This window comes from Macadamia integrifolia, chromosome 3 (genome assembly GCF_013358625.1).
Source record: "Macadamia integrifolia cultivar HAES 741 chromosome 3, SCU_Mint_v3, whole genome shotgun sequence".
In the NCBI taxonomy this organism is placed as follows: Eukaryota; Viridiplantae; Streptophyta; class Magnoliopsida; order Proteales; family Proteaceae; genus Macadamia; species Macadamia integrifolia.
Window position 1 is genome coordinate 20798906 of NC_056559.1, and position 14793 is coordinate 20813698.

Below are 14793 nucleotides of genomic sequence, written 5' to 3' on the forward strand. Positions count from 1 at the left end.
GGATATGGGTTTTAGCCCATATAATATTTAATTGAAATAAAAAATTGATTTAAACCCATTATTGTAACCTATTAAGCTCAATAGTCCATTAAAGAGGCTTATTTGATTCAAAACCAAAACATATTGAACCAAAGTAAATCAAATCAAATAGTGAACCAAAATAGGTTGGACTGAATCAGATCAAATTGGACCGGGTTGACCCATGACCAAGCCCTGCTTTTTAACCCCTTCGGGTCAGCCGGCTACCCACCGGAATCAGCTGCCGTCGTCAACTTTTCGGCGTTGACCGAAATATTCCGACAAGATTCTGTTTTTAAAAAAGAAAAACCTTTTGTGAATTGAAATAGAAATTTACCTATAAATCTATTTGTTTTGATTTATATATATTTCTGTTTTTGTTTCAAGAAACAGTTTTCTGTTTTCTGTTATGGAATAGTTTTCTGTTTCTGTTCTGGAATAGTTTTCTGTTTCTATTCTTTATGTCATAAATTTTTTTTTAACATGTGTTTTATTTATTTGTGTTCTATTTATGTTAGTGTATGTTTTCTATTTCTATTTATGAAAACAAATATATTTATGCGATGAAACTTTAAGTAATAAGAAAATATATATTAGGGACACAAACTTAATCCTTTTGTGATGAAATTATCTATAGAATCATTAAATAACCACTTTCGTTGTGATTATGTATTCATTTAGAATCTGATTTTGATTCCGTCTTTTCCTATATTTGCTATTATGGGAGAACTTTATGATAACATATTAATGACCCTAGTTGCATTAAACTTTGGGATAGTTAAATTAATAGTTTAATGATGTTATAAATTATTAGATGTTGAAATTTTAGGAATAAAACTAAGAAAACTAGTGATTCGATTTCTGCCAAAGCGGATCAATCATGAAAATTTAAGGTGATTGAACTAAAAATAAATGTATCCAAACATCATTAAATAAATGACATCATAAAACCTTATTTTAAGGCATTAATGACATTCACATGGTTGAGAAGAGTGGGAGTATCCAAAGGTACACACTTCTCTCAATTGTGTTGAATTTTACTGTTAGCCTAAAATATAAGTGAAATTTTATCCCATAATTATTATAATTAATTTAGCATATTAGGTCATGCAATTAGGTTGAACGGGAGTATCCAAAGGTACACGTTTCATCGTGGTTGTGATGGCCATAACCGTTAACCCTAAACGTAACTGTGATAACATCAAATTAAAGATAAAACTATAAGACATTATGATGAATCATTAGTCTAATAGTTGGGTTGGAATGAAAGTGTCCAAAGGCATACATTTTTTGCTTGACTGTTTAGATAGATTTCTAGTCATATTTAGTACTATTTGTGATTCCGTTATAAACAAGAACAAGATTATTATGTATTCTTCAATTTATATCATATTTGGAATCATATTCTTGTAATTTCTGATTCTATTAATGATTGTTTATTATTTTTATTTTAGTTTCTATTAGTTTGGAAGACTATTTATGAAAGAAATAAGTATAAATTGATGTATGTATGCAATGTTAAGAACTCTTTATGTTGAATGTATGCTAAGTGAAAGTACATCACCATTGAAGTTAAAATAAGTATAGGACATTAATGATTATGCAATTAAGTTGAATAGGAGTATCTAAAGGTACACATTCTTCTTAGTTGTATGGATTATATCTTTGGTTCTAGACTTAAAGAGTGATATATATATATATATATTTCAATTAAAAGAGTTTAAGATATTAATAATCGTGCAATTGGGTTGAATGGGAGTATCCAAAGGTATACATTCTTTTTAGTTGTATGGATTATATATTTTAGTCCTAGACATTATTGTGGGATACATTCAATTTAAATTGAAATCATATAGGGATTTAGAGCATTAATGATCATATAGTTGGGTTGAATGGGAGTATTCAAAGGTACACATTCTTCTTAATTGTATGGATTGTATTGTTTGCTCTATACATAAAAATATAATAGATTCAATTTAAATGAAAAATTTATGGTCTTATGATGATTATTATATAACAGTCAAAGATTGAATGAGAACATCCAAAAGTATACATTGTTGAATGACTGAGTTGATCTATATTCAAAAGCCTAGAGATCAAGATAGAATGTGAGTATCTAAATGTATGTCTTTCTTGATCATTTAAATGCCTTAAATATTTTTGCCCTAAGGATGACTTGTAGGTGTCTTCTAATATCTATGAAGTGAACCACTAGCATGTTACTATCTCGATCCCGAAGGATAGATTGTAATGATGCAATAGGTTGCTTTATTACCGTTAAAACTCAAAGGCTAATATTATAGTAGACATGTGTTATTTATTTCTCTTTAATAAGAATTCTATCTATCATGTTCCCTATAATAAATCATTCATTGCTTAGATTATGTTAAATTTATTTTCTCAAAAGTTTGGACCCTTTAAGATCTATCATTATATAAACGAAAGTGGAACTTAGATTAGATCCTAAGAATGTGTGTCCAAAATAAATTGAGACTGAAGTAAAATAAAAAATGAATGATTCTCTACACATTAGAATATAGAAAATTACACCTAGAAATATAGTGAATCCTTCACAAAGATTTTAAATTTGATAATGGGAAGTGATACTTCCAGAAAGAATGTTAGATAAGGATTGGTTTGAAAAAAATAAGTAATAATGTAAATCCTTGTATGTTTTCAAACCAATATTAACTAATCTCTTGTGATGTTTGAAAGATTCACTAGGGTGTTATTGTTAATCTTCCATGTAAGAATACCTCATGATATTGAATCCAAAAAAAATGTGGGAGTAGAGTCTAATTGAATTTAAAAGAATGTAGAGTAAAGTCTAGTGAAAACCTGATAGATGCTAGAGTTCGAGTAATTGATACTCGTAGACTCATTATTGATAATGGATTCCAAGCAGACCTTATGAATACTCTATATGTTCTAAACTTATCTGTACTTGACTCTGTCATGTACAACTTTAATTTGGTGAATAAAGTTGTAATGTTTGTAAAGATAATAATCTAATTTATACTAAATATTTATATAGTGATCTTTATAAAATTATTTTGGATTATATTTCTTTTTTAGAAACTCTCTTCTTACTTTGTATATAAGTGTTGGATCAAAACATGAATCCAACAATGTTGATTCCTCGCCCTTATAACATAAATGCTTAGGTCATATATCTAGACCTAGAAAAGAGAGATTATTGAAGGAAAGAATAATGTCAAATCTTGACTTCACTAATTTCACTATTTGCTTAGATTACATTAAAAAAAAATATAAGCAATCTAAGTAAAATATAGTAACTGTTATAAAGATTATTGTATTTATCCAATTCTTTAAGATGAAGGGTATAACTCCCCAATACATAATTCTTGGTACACTTGGCAATGCAGAAGATGCAATCGTACCCTTATGAAATTGGTACGTAGCATGATAGGAAAATACTTCATTGTTTGAATTTCATAAAATAAAATTTGACCTTAAAATCATAAATTATTATTTTATGGGTAATTATTAGTGGTCAAATTGCTGTATCTTTGAAAGCACTCGTAATACCAGAATTGTGTAAATATGAATAGCTAGATTTTTAGAGGATGATAAAATTAGTGAGAGTGAGAAACCATGTAATGTGGTGTTTGAGAAATATCAGATTTCGCTACTGATGTTTGTATATCATTATAGTATTGTTCCACAAACTATTAAAAATAATCATGTGAATAAACTATGAAAGATGTAACACTCTATGATGTAGTTATCACAAAGAATACTATGAATATTCTTCAACCAAGATTTATGTTGGTCCTTTGAAAGTTAAGAGGTCTGCTATTCCGGATGGTTGTATAGTATATCTCCAAGAATCAGAGTTCGATATTAGAATCAAGAATGACATAATTTTCACATGCCATTATGATGTAGATTTTCTTCACAGTGGATAGTTGCCATAAAACATGAGATGAAATCAGTTAGTAACAACGATGTTTGGGAATTCATTTAAACTACCTAAGAATTTAAGATGATTTGTTAGATGTATTTAAAACTAATCACGACTCGAAAGATAATAGTGAAAGATATAAAGCCAGACTAATTGTAATGATTTCACTCAAAAAAAAAAAAAAAAACAGGGCATTGATTACTATGAAAACTTCTCTCTTGTTTCTAAGAAAGATTATCTTATGACCATTTTAGCATTAGTGGTTTCTTATGACCTGAAGCTTCACCAAATGGATGTGAAAAGTTTATTCTCGAATAAAGACTTAAATGAGAAAATCTACATAAACATGTATAAAGAATTTAATAAATAAGGAAGATTTAGTGTGTATATAAATATATGTAAGAAATTCGTATACAGGGTTAAACAAGCTTCCTAATAGTGGTATATATCATATTTAACCACATTTTCTTTTATTTCCTTCAGATTTGTTGTGAACATCTTTATAGATGTATATATCTGAAACTCAGTGAGAGCATGCTTATATTTCTGATTTTGTATATGAATAATCTTATTTAGATGAGCAATAGAAAATTGTTTCTCTTAAGAACTTATAAATGCAAGATATATGTTTAGCTTCTTTTGTTATCGACTTAAAAATATATTATCATATATCTCGTCAATTATCTAGGCCATCACAAGAAACCTATATTAATAAAGTTTAGAGGGATACAATATATAGATTTGTTGATCAAGTGTTGTATCTATAATATAATATGATAAAATTGATTTAAGGTAGTGCCCATAGAATATTCAGAATGTATATAATATTTTAGCACTCGTCATGACATTAGTTCCATAATGGGCAACTATGTGATTGAAGGTAATAAGATACCTTTAGGAAACTAAAAATTACATGCTTACCTATAGAGGATCTGATTATTTGGAAGTGATCAAATATAAGGACTCTGATTATGTATGATGTCTCGATGTAGAAAGTCTATATGTAGACATGAGTTTTTACTAAATGGTGAGGCAGTTTCTTTGAAGTTTAAGAAGCATTATTGACTATTTACTTTTATTTTGAAAGCAGAGTTCGTGGCATACTTTGAGGCCACATGTATAGCAATATTATCATTATCTTAGGACTTCCGGCTATTGACGCCATTTGGAATCGCTGAGAATATATTGAGACAATATTACAACTGTGAATTACTCCAAGAATAATAAGCATTTTTGTAAAGAAATTTTTTTTTAAAGTTTAATACGGTTTTATAAATGTAATTCAGAAACAAGAGTGCATATTGTATATATCATGACCAATATGATGATTATGATTAAGGCATAAGTGCACCAAAGTCTTACATAGACTGATAAATGATACATAACTGATACTGTGATTATGGAAGGAAGTGTGTCAACTGATAAATGATACATAACTACCATAGTTCCTATCAATAGTTTCATTCATTCAAGGTATTATTGAATGTGACCAACGGATAAGGTGTTTTATTAAAATGGCCACATTGAGTTGCTTTCTAAAATTGTTGGAATCCAAGAATTGTCATTTTAACAAATAAATCTTTTAACTTGTTTTTCATAAATAAAACCTGGGTTGCTGTGAACTGGTCAAATGGTTTAAGTGGGAGATTATAGGATTTATTTCCTTATTTATCCCAATTGACCATTAATTGGGTTCTATTATGGAAACCCAATATTTGATTTGATTGCAAATTATCTTGGATTCTATTAAGGATACCCATCATATTAGTTTGGTTGCAAATATGAAAGACTTGCTCTCTAATTGATTGACGTACCTTAATGGGAGATAGACATTGTGTTATTAAAGGAGACTAGGTCCCCCCTTGTACAGTAACGTAGTAATTTCACCCATCAGAGAAGTGCATTGAGAAAATATCAATGGGAGAAACCTACCTCTAAGAAGAAGAAGAAGGTTGCTCATTCGTGCAAGAATGACATCAATGGCTGTATCAAGCTCCGTTGGAAACAACTCACTATCGACGGTGAACGGTATGTCATTTCCTCTCTTGTATTGAAATGGTTCATAGTGTATTGGCAAGATCCTTTATTATGATTTAGGAATTATTATGTTTTAAATTCCATCATGACAATCATGATAGATATAAATACAAGCGTGTAATATAAACTGATGCAAGTGTGAAATACATGGAAATCTAATATATGTACATGATAAGAATCCATGTGAGAATGGTAAGGTGAGTCATAGGAATCCTTGCATGGATGGTAATATGAATCATTGAAATCCTTATGTGGATGGTAAAATGAGTTATGAGATCCGTATATGTCTGGAAAGATATTATTCGGTTGATACACCCCCTCAAGGTGATTCAATGCACTAAATCTTTATTTTCTCCCAGAGGAATTGAAACCGTGTTGTAGAGACCTTTAGTCGTGATATCGACAATTTGATCTATGGTGGAGATGAATTGAACCTGGAGCTCCCATTTGGCCATCTTGTCATGCACGAAATGGAAGTCTATTTCAACATGCTTTGTACGTGCATGAAAAAACTGGATTGACCGACAGATTTTTAGCCCCTATATTATCACAACATAAAATGGGAGCATGAGGTAAGCGAAAACCAAGCTCACCAAACAAGGATTGTAGCTAGGTAAGCTAAGCTGAAGCATCATCAAGGGCCTTGTACTTAGATTCTGTGGATGACAAGCCATAATCTTATTGTTTCAAGAAGATTAAGAAAAAAGATTATCACCAAGAAAGATAGCATATCCTCCGGTTGATTTCCGATCATCAAAGTTACCAGCCTATTCAGCATTCGAGTAGGCTTGCAGTTGCAAGGTAGTAGACCTATTGAGAAGTAGCCCATGTGTGCTAGTTTATTTTAAATAACAAAAAATGTGTTTGACATGGGACTAGTGATCTTCAGTTGGGGCATGCACGAACTGACATGCACGGTTGGCAACATAAGCCATGTCAGGATGTGTAAGGGTGATGGATTGAAGAGCCCCAACAATGGACCAATAACAAGTCACATCAGCAAGACAAACAACCCCTATAGCCGACAACTTTCAATGGTAGAAATTGGTGTTTGAACTGGTTTACACGCAGTCATTGCCACTCTTTTCGAAAGACCAAGTATGTATCAGTGTTGAGAGAGAAGTATGCCTCAGAAGTCTGGAAGGGCTTTAATTCTCAGAAAATAATGCAATGATCCCAAATCTTTAATGGAAAACTCTGAGGAAAGAGTCTGAATGATCAAAACGTGGATAGTCACCGTACCACGGTGATAAATGAAGAGTGAGGGATTCATTTGGGAGGCCACATATTTAAACTTGACTAAAAATTGTGAGAGATGATGGAACCAAGCACGAGGGGCCTATTTTAGGACATATAAGGAGTGTCGGAGGCAACAAACATGATTGGATTTAGTGGGATCCTCAAACCTAGTGAGTTGTAGCATATAGACCACCTCATTTAGTGTGCCATGAAGAAGGGGATTACTTACAACCCACTACCTAATTTTCCAACCCTTGGAAATGATAGATGATAAAATGGTACAAGATTGAATGTCTTAGTATAATCGATCCCTTGTTGTTGCCAAAATCCTTTGGCGTTGAAGTGAGCCTTATTTCACTCTAAGGAACCATCAACTTTTCGCTTTACTCAATATACCCATTTGCATTCAAACGAATTCATATTAGGGTGGTAAGGAACTAATGATCAGGTGCCATTTTGCAATAAATCGTTAAATTCTTCTATTATAGCTGCACGCCAATTAGGAATGTGGTTAGCCTGTGTAAAACATGTAGGCTTTGTAATGGGGTTAGGGGATGCTATATTAATATTGGGATTGGTACATGGGAGAAGTTCTATTAGATGGCCACATAAGGTGGGAGGGAGAGGGAGAATAGGGGGTGGTAACATATGGGTCCATTAGAGATGTAGTTTTAGCAGGTATAGGGGAAGGGGGAAGAAATAAACCAGAGTTAGACCCAGGGGAGATGTTGATGTAGCCCAAGCTTGGCTACTGGAAACAATAGGACCGGGAGAGTGACTTGCACACTCTGAAACTCAGCGACAACCACAAGCAGAAATTCTAGTTCTATACCTGTTCAGGAAAATAGTCGTAACTTACTCAATATAGGTCAAAATGACCTGATATTAAAGCTAAAATTTCGAGGACTCTTTTTTCTACAAATTTTATGTTTTGGGTTTTCTCAGATAAGTAATCTAAAAGGGTGAAAATTGGGGTGGAAGAGAGAGAACATGAATAGGAAAAATTCTAGGATTGGGTAGAAAATGAAAGAAAATATTGAATCTTCAATGGTTGTTCTTCCAGGCCTTTAAAGAAAACCAATGACATCAATTCTTCTAGATTGATGGTTACCACTCTTCAAGGATGCAGACTTGAGAAAAGCTCCTACTCTTCAAGGAATGAGTAAAAACTCTTTAAGGTTTTCAAGGTATGAACTCTTCAAGGTTCAAGGGAATTGCACTTAGGAAAAATTTCATTTATCAATAATCTATGTATATTCTACAATAGATTTGATAGCCTCATATAGGCAAGCAAAAAAAAAAAAAAAAACTACTACAAAATCCCAACCCTTGATTGCAATTGATTTTCTATGATTGAGATTACACATAAAAGGTTAAGTCAAATCTAGAAACTAGAAGCTAATAAAAGCAAAATATTTCCAATATTTGTTGTTGTCCCAATGTGCCTTGATGCAAGATCCAATGAATTAGTATGTTCCAAGGGTCCTTGACGCAAGATCCAATGAATTAGTATGTTCTAACGGTCCTTGATGCAAGCTCCAATGAATTAGTATGTTCCAAGGGTCCTTGATGCAAGCTCCAATGCATGGGAAATGGCAGAGTCAAAGATGGGAGACTTGGACTGATTCTTGGTCTTGGGCTAGACTTTATGTGTTGGTCGGCCTGCATCACTCTCCCATTCTTTAAAAGAATTCATCCTTAAATTCTCACCCACCCTAAAATGTCCTCGTGCGCCACTAGGATTAGATGGGAATAAGATAGCATCTCCATTTGATTTGTTGAATGCACAAAACTGACTATGCAATTTGGTCATAAGTTGGTTGATCGTCTCCATTTTGATATACATAAACAAAATTGGTTTAAATATGTCATTTTTAGTTTGATCATATAACACATCCATATTTGGTTTGTTGATATCGCTTATGATGCAAACAAACTTAACTCTAAATGAAGACCTAGACATCTCCAAAAATGGATCAGCATACTCAACTTGAGGAACCGATGAACTCTTTGTCATATCTATCATGATGAACTTTGTCATCACCATTGACTCCTTCATGTGAGAATTTGAAAAAGAATCATTAGACACAAGAAATAATTCATGGTCTTCAAGTACACATTCTGAAACAAATTCTGATTCAAGTATTTCAAAACTTCTATCTTCATTGACTTCCTCATCCGGGTACTCATTGTACTTGGGAGGTTCTCTGAAATCAACCTGGATATTAAAGTGATCATCTTCGATAACACTTGGCTTCGATTGAACTTTATTTGGTGAAGTGTAATCACTTGCCTCAGAAATAATAGATGAACAGTTCAAAAATTTCTATCAATTGAAATCAATTTCGAGAATTTTGGTCTGTTGTCATTGATGCTTCTTGCACGAACATATTTTTAACTCTTTGAAAGATTGAAAGTAAGTTTTAAATGTCTCCTTAATAGGATCTCTGACCATCATGGAGTTTTCTTCAAATGTTCAATCTCAAGAATCAAGTCAACCACTTGGTGCTGAAATTGTAACATCTCGACCTCAAAAGCTAATTTAGCAATATGTTATCGATGTTAAAAAATTTCATCTCTACCCCTTGTTTGAATTGAAGGTATGACTCTCTCCTCAAATCTCTGATACCAAATGATGTAATCTCCCTCACGGGATTGCTCGAATACAAAGATCGAGAGAGTAAACTTTGTAGATAAAACCAATTCCGGACAGAATGACCTTCTGCTAGTAATTTAGGGATATATCTCTACTTTGATATCGAATTGGGGTGATTCAAATTGAAAATTAAAGATGAGAAGTGGGGCTAAAACCTTTGTGAAATAATAATTGTTAAGATTATGGATGAAAAATGAATTAAAAGGGATGTCAAGTTACTACACTTGCACAGTCCGAATCTAAAAATAATTGCTTCAAAAATTCAACTCTTCTAGGTTGGATCTTCGAGGGGTGTGACTTCAACTCTTCGAGGTTGAAGGCCAGCTCTTTTAGGCTGATTGAAAATTCAATCTCTTCAAGAATAGGTGAAACACAACTTGATTTCATAAGAAGAACTTTTCGAGGTTCCTAAGAAGCTTTGAGTAACTTTAAAATTTTTCTTTGATTCAATTGTCTTGTCTTGTCTTTACAACTCAAAATGTGTCCTCTTTATATCAAACTACAACCTTTAACCTAGGAGACTACAATAATCTTTTAGAATTTCAAGTTGTGACATGGACCAATCACAAAATATATTAAAAAATAAAATCTCAATAGAAATCTTAAAAATAGAAAATGTAGTTGAGGTCTTCCATTTGTTGAAGTCTCTCATGCTTTGATTTAAGATTTGAGGTCTTCCAATGCCTTGATGCAAGACTCAATACTTTAATTCTTGTTCTAAGATGAGTAGTGACTTCCAAGTAGGCTTTCTTTGTAGCTTTCAATGGAAGAGAAGCTTCTTGACTTAGCGAAGAGCAAGAAGAGCTTAAAAGAATCTCTTAGGGACTCCTAATGGTGGATTTGGCAAAAAGTGTTTTAACCCTAAAAGCTCCTATGATATCTCAATCGTTGATTCCATTTTACTTTTTACAGCTGAGATTGAACATTTACATTGCATAATAAATTTAAGAAATATTAATCATGGGCTAAAGTAAATCCTAGGCCTTAGGCTAAACTTCATGTGTTGCTCAGGCCTGCATCATTCTCCCATTCTTCAAAAGAATTTATCCTCGAATTCTCGCCCACCCTAAAATGTCTTCGTGCGCCACCAGGATCAAATGGGAACAAGATAGCATCTCCATTTGATTTGTTGAATGCACAAAACTGACCATGCAATTTGGTCACGGGGTGGTTGATCATCTCGATTTTGATATATATGAACAAAATTGGTTCATATATGTCATTTTTAGCTTGATCATATAACGCATCCATATTTGGTTTGTTGATATTGCTCATGAGACAAACAAACTTAACTCTAAGTGAAGGCGTAGACATCTCCAAAAATGGATCAACATACTCAACTTGAGGAATCGATGAACTCTTTGTCACATCTATCATAATGAACTTTGTCATCACCATTGCCTCCTTTCATGTGGAAATCTGAAAAAGAATCGTTAGACACAAGAGATAATTCATGGTCTTCAATTACACATTCTGAAGCAAATTCTAGTTTAAGTATTTCAAAACTTCAATCTTCATTGACTTCCTCATCCTAGTACTCATCGTACTTGGGGGGCTCTCTTAATTCAACATGGATATTAAAGTGATTGTCTTCGATAACACTTGGTTTAGATTGAACTTTGTTTGGTGAAGTATAATCACTATCCTCAGAAATGATAGATGAATTGTTCAAAATTTCTCCATCGATTGAAATCGATTTTGAGAATTTTGATTTTTTGTCATTGATGCTTCTTGCACGAACATATTTTTTACTCTTTGAAATATTAAAAACAATCTTGATATGTCTTCTTAATCGAAATTTTGAACGACGTGAAGTTTTCTTCAATCGTTTAATTTTAAGAATCAAACCAACCACTTGATGCTGAAATTGCAACATCTTGACCTCAAAAGCTAATTTAGCAATATGTTGTTGATGTTGAAAATTAACATCTCTATCCCTTGTTTGAATTGAAGGTATGGTTCTCTCCTACAAAGCTCTAATATCAAATGATGTAGCCCAAGATTGGCTACTGGAAACAATAGGACTGAGAGAATGACTTGTACACGCTGAAACTCAGTGACAATCACAAGCAGAAATTCTAGTTCTGCACCTTCTCATGAAAATAGCCATAACTTACTCAATATAGGTCTGAATAACCTGGTTCTAAAGCCAAACTTTTGAGGATTCTTTTCTCTACAAACTTTGTGTTTTAGGTTTTCTCAGATAAGCAATCTAACAAGGTGGAAATTGGGGTGGAAGAGAGAGAACGTGAATAGGCAGAATTTTAGGATTGGGTAGAGAAAGAAAGAAAAGATTGAAACTCAATGACAATCACAAGCAGAAGTTCTAGTTCTGCACCTTCTCAGGAAAATAGCCATAACTTACTCAATATCGGTCTGAATAACCTGATTCTAAAGCCAAAATTTTGAGGATTCTTTTCTCTACAAAATTTGTGTTTTAGGTTTTCTCAGATAAGCAATCTAACAAGGTAGAAATTGGGGTGGAAGAGAGAGAACGTGAATAGGCAGAATTCTAGGATTGGGTCGAAAAAGAAAGAAAAGATTGAATCTTAAATGGTTGCTCTTCCAAGCCTTCAAAGAAGATCAATGACCTAAATTATTCTAGATTGATGGCTATAATTCTTCAAGGATGCAGACTTCAGAAAACCTCCTACTCTTCAAGGTTTTCAAGGTATGAACTCTTCAAGGTTCAAGGGAATTGCACTTAGGTAAAATTTCATTTATCAATAATCTATGTATGTTCTACAATAGATTTGATAGTCTTATATAGGCAAGCAAAAGAAAATCGAAAAAAAAAGCTACTACGAAATCCCAACCCTTGATTGCAATTGATTTTCTACGATTGAGATTACACATAAAAGCTTAAATCAAATCTAGAAACTAGAAGCGAATAAAAACAAAATATTTTCAATATTTGTTGTGGTCCCAATGTGCTTTGATGCAAGCTCCAATGAATTAGTATGTCCCAAGGGTCCTTGATGCAAGCTCCAATGAATTAGTATGTTCCAAGGGCCCTTAATGCAAGCTCCAATGTATGGGAAACGACAGAGTCAAAGATGAGAGACTCGGACTGGTTATTGGTCTTGGGCTAGACTTCATATGTTTGTCGGCCTGCATTAGATGTAGAGGGGGAGGGAGAAGGGAAAGGGAAAGGGAGCATTGATGGTGAGGGAGGTAAGGGAAACGTAGAGGATACTAGAATTTTGGGTGAGGGTGAAGAACATGTATTGATGGGGGCAGCATCCCAAGGGGAGGGGATACGGGGAGTGGGTGGAGGACCCAATATGGAGGGTTTGGCAAATGGAAAAGACGTTTCGTCAATGCGTCATGTATAGGTTCAATGGGAAACCAAATTTATACAGCGAAAACCCACATGGGATGGATTGTACCCAAGAAATACATAGGGGGAGGAGTGGTATTCTATCATATGCCTATTGTAAGGCCAAAGAAATGGAAAACATAGGCACCCAAAAACCTGAAGAAATTTGTAGTCTGGTACTTTATTGTGCACAAGTTGACAGGGGGAGATGTTGCTAGTGATGCGAGAACCCAAGGGGGTAGCACAATTGGTGAGCAACGAACTTGGTACGAGCTGTAAACTCAGACGTCCTAAGTTCGACTCCCACTAGGCACACCTTGGGCCACTCACACAGGGGGTGTTTAATGCTTTTAAATTTACTTTCAGTGAAATTTTAATGGTTCTCATTCAACCTCGGTATAACCAGGTAGATGCGGTTGTGGGGTCAGTATGGGTCCGTGGGACTAGTCAAGCCGAAGGCTTGGATACCTGTCGTTAGCAAAAAAAAAAAAAAAAAAAAAAAAAAGTGTATTATTTGCAGATGGGATGCCATTTCTACGTAGAGTTCAAGGACGCATTGTAAAACTCATGCTAAGCAACAATGAGTGAAGATCGGATCAGGTTGAGCGAGGAGGAGGGAATGATATCCCTCAATCCGTCTTCAGAGCACGAAAAATATGATAATAAAATCATATCCCATATTTCTTGACTTCTAATCTTTCCAATCACAAGAAGGAAAACTTCCTCGAAAATGGATGAGATAAGCTAGCTCATGAGCATGGAGTCTTGTTGCTTCCATACAGCAGCAACGGTTGGATCAATAGGGCAAGGAACGGAACCATCGAGATGGCCATAGAGATTCTACCTATGGAGAAAGGGGATGAGCTGGGTCTGCCAAAACAAAAAATTTCTTGGATGTTAGCTTTAGAGAAATAAAATGGTGAGCTTGGTTAATAGAAGGGGAGGGAGAGGGTGGTGGGGCAAGAGATGATGGAGAGAAAGTGGTGTAGCACTGGTAGGAGATTTCGTTTTTAGCACATGAGAAGGGAGGGAGATAGAGAGGAGAGAGACGCAAACCTAAGCCTTGGAAGTTGGTGGCATGGGGAGGGGGGGGGAGGAATGGCACATTGGAGCTTTTTGGCTTATGTACCGTAATGACTAAGATATCGTGGAAATAATTCTTCATTAATCTTTGACAATCAGGATAGACAATAGTTGTCTAGCAACATTATGGGAAATTAACTTCTCTATCAGGATTAGGGAGGAAGCAGAGCCCACGGTGGTTGCACCTACAAAGCAAGGGATGTGAGACCTAGAAACTGAGGGCACCAAAGTACCAAGCTAGGACATTGACCTAACACTCACTCCCTCAAGTACCATGCTAGACCATCAGATCATGGAACAATACCCGAGAGTGGGTCAATCGAGCTAGGCAGCTCGTGGTCCTGATCAGGAACTCGGACCCTGGAATGGATTCCAAACAACTGGTAAAGATACATACTAATAATTGCAAAGGAAGGTGGAAAGTCTGAGTACTGGACCACCATTTCTCCCCTAGAACTCAGATGACATCAACATCTAGTTTGCGGGCATTCCAGTCTCTAAATTATGGGAACTTTA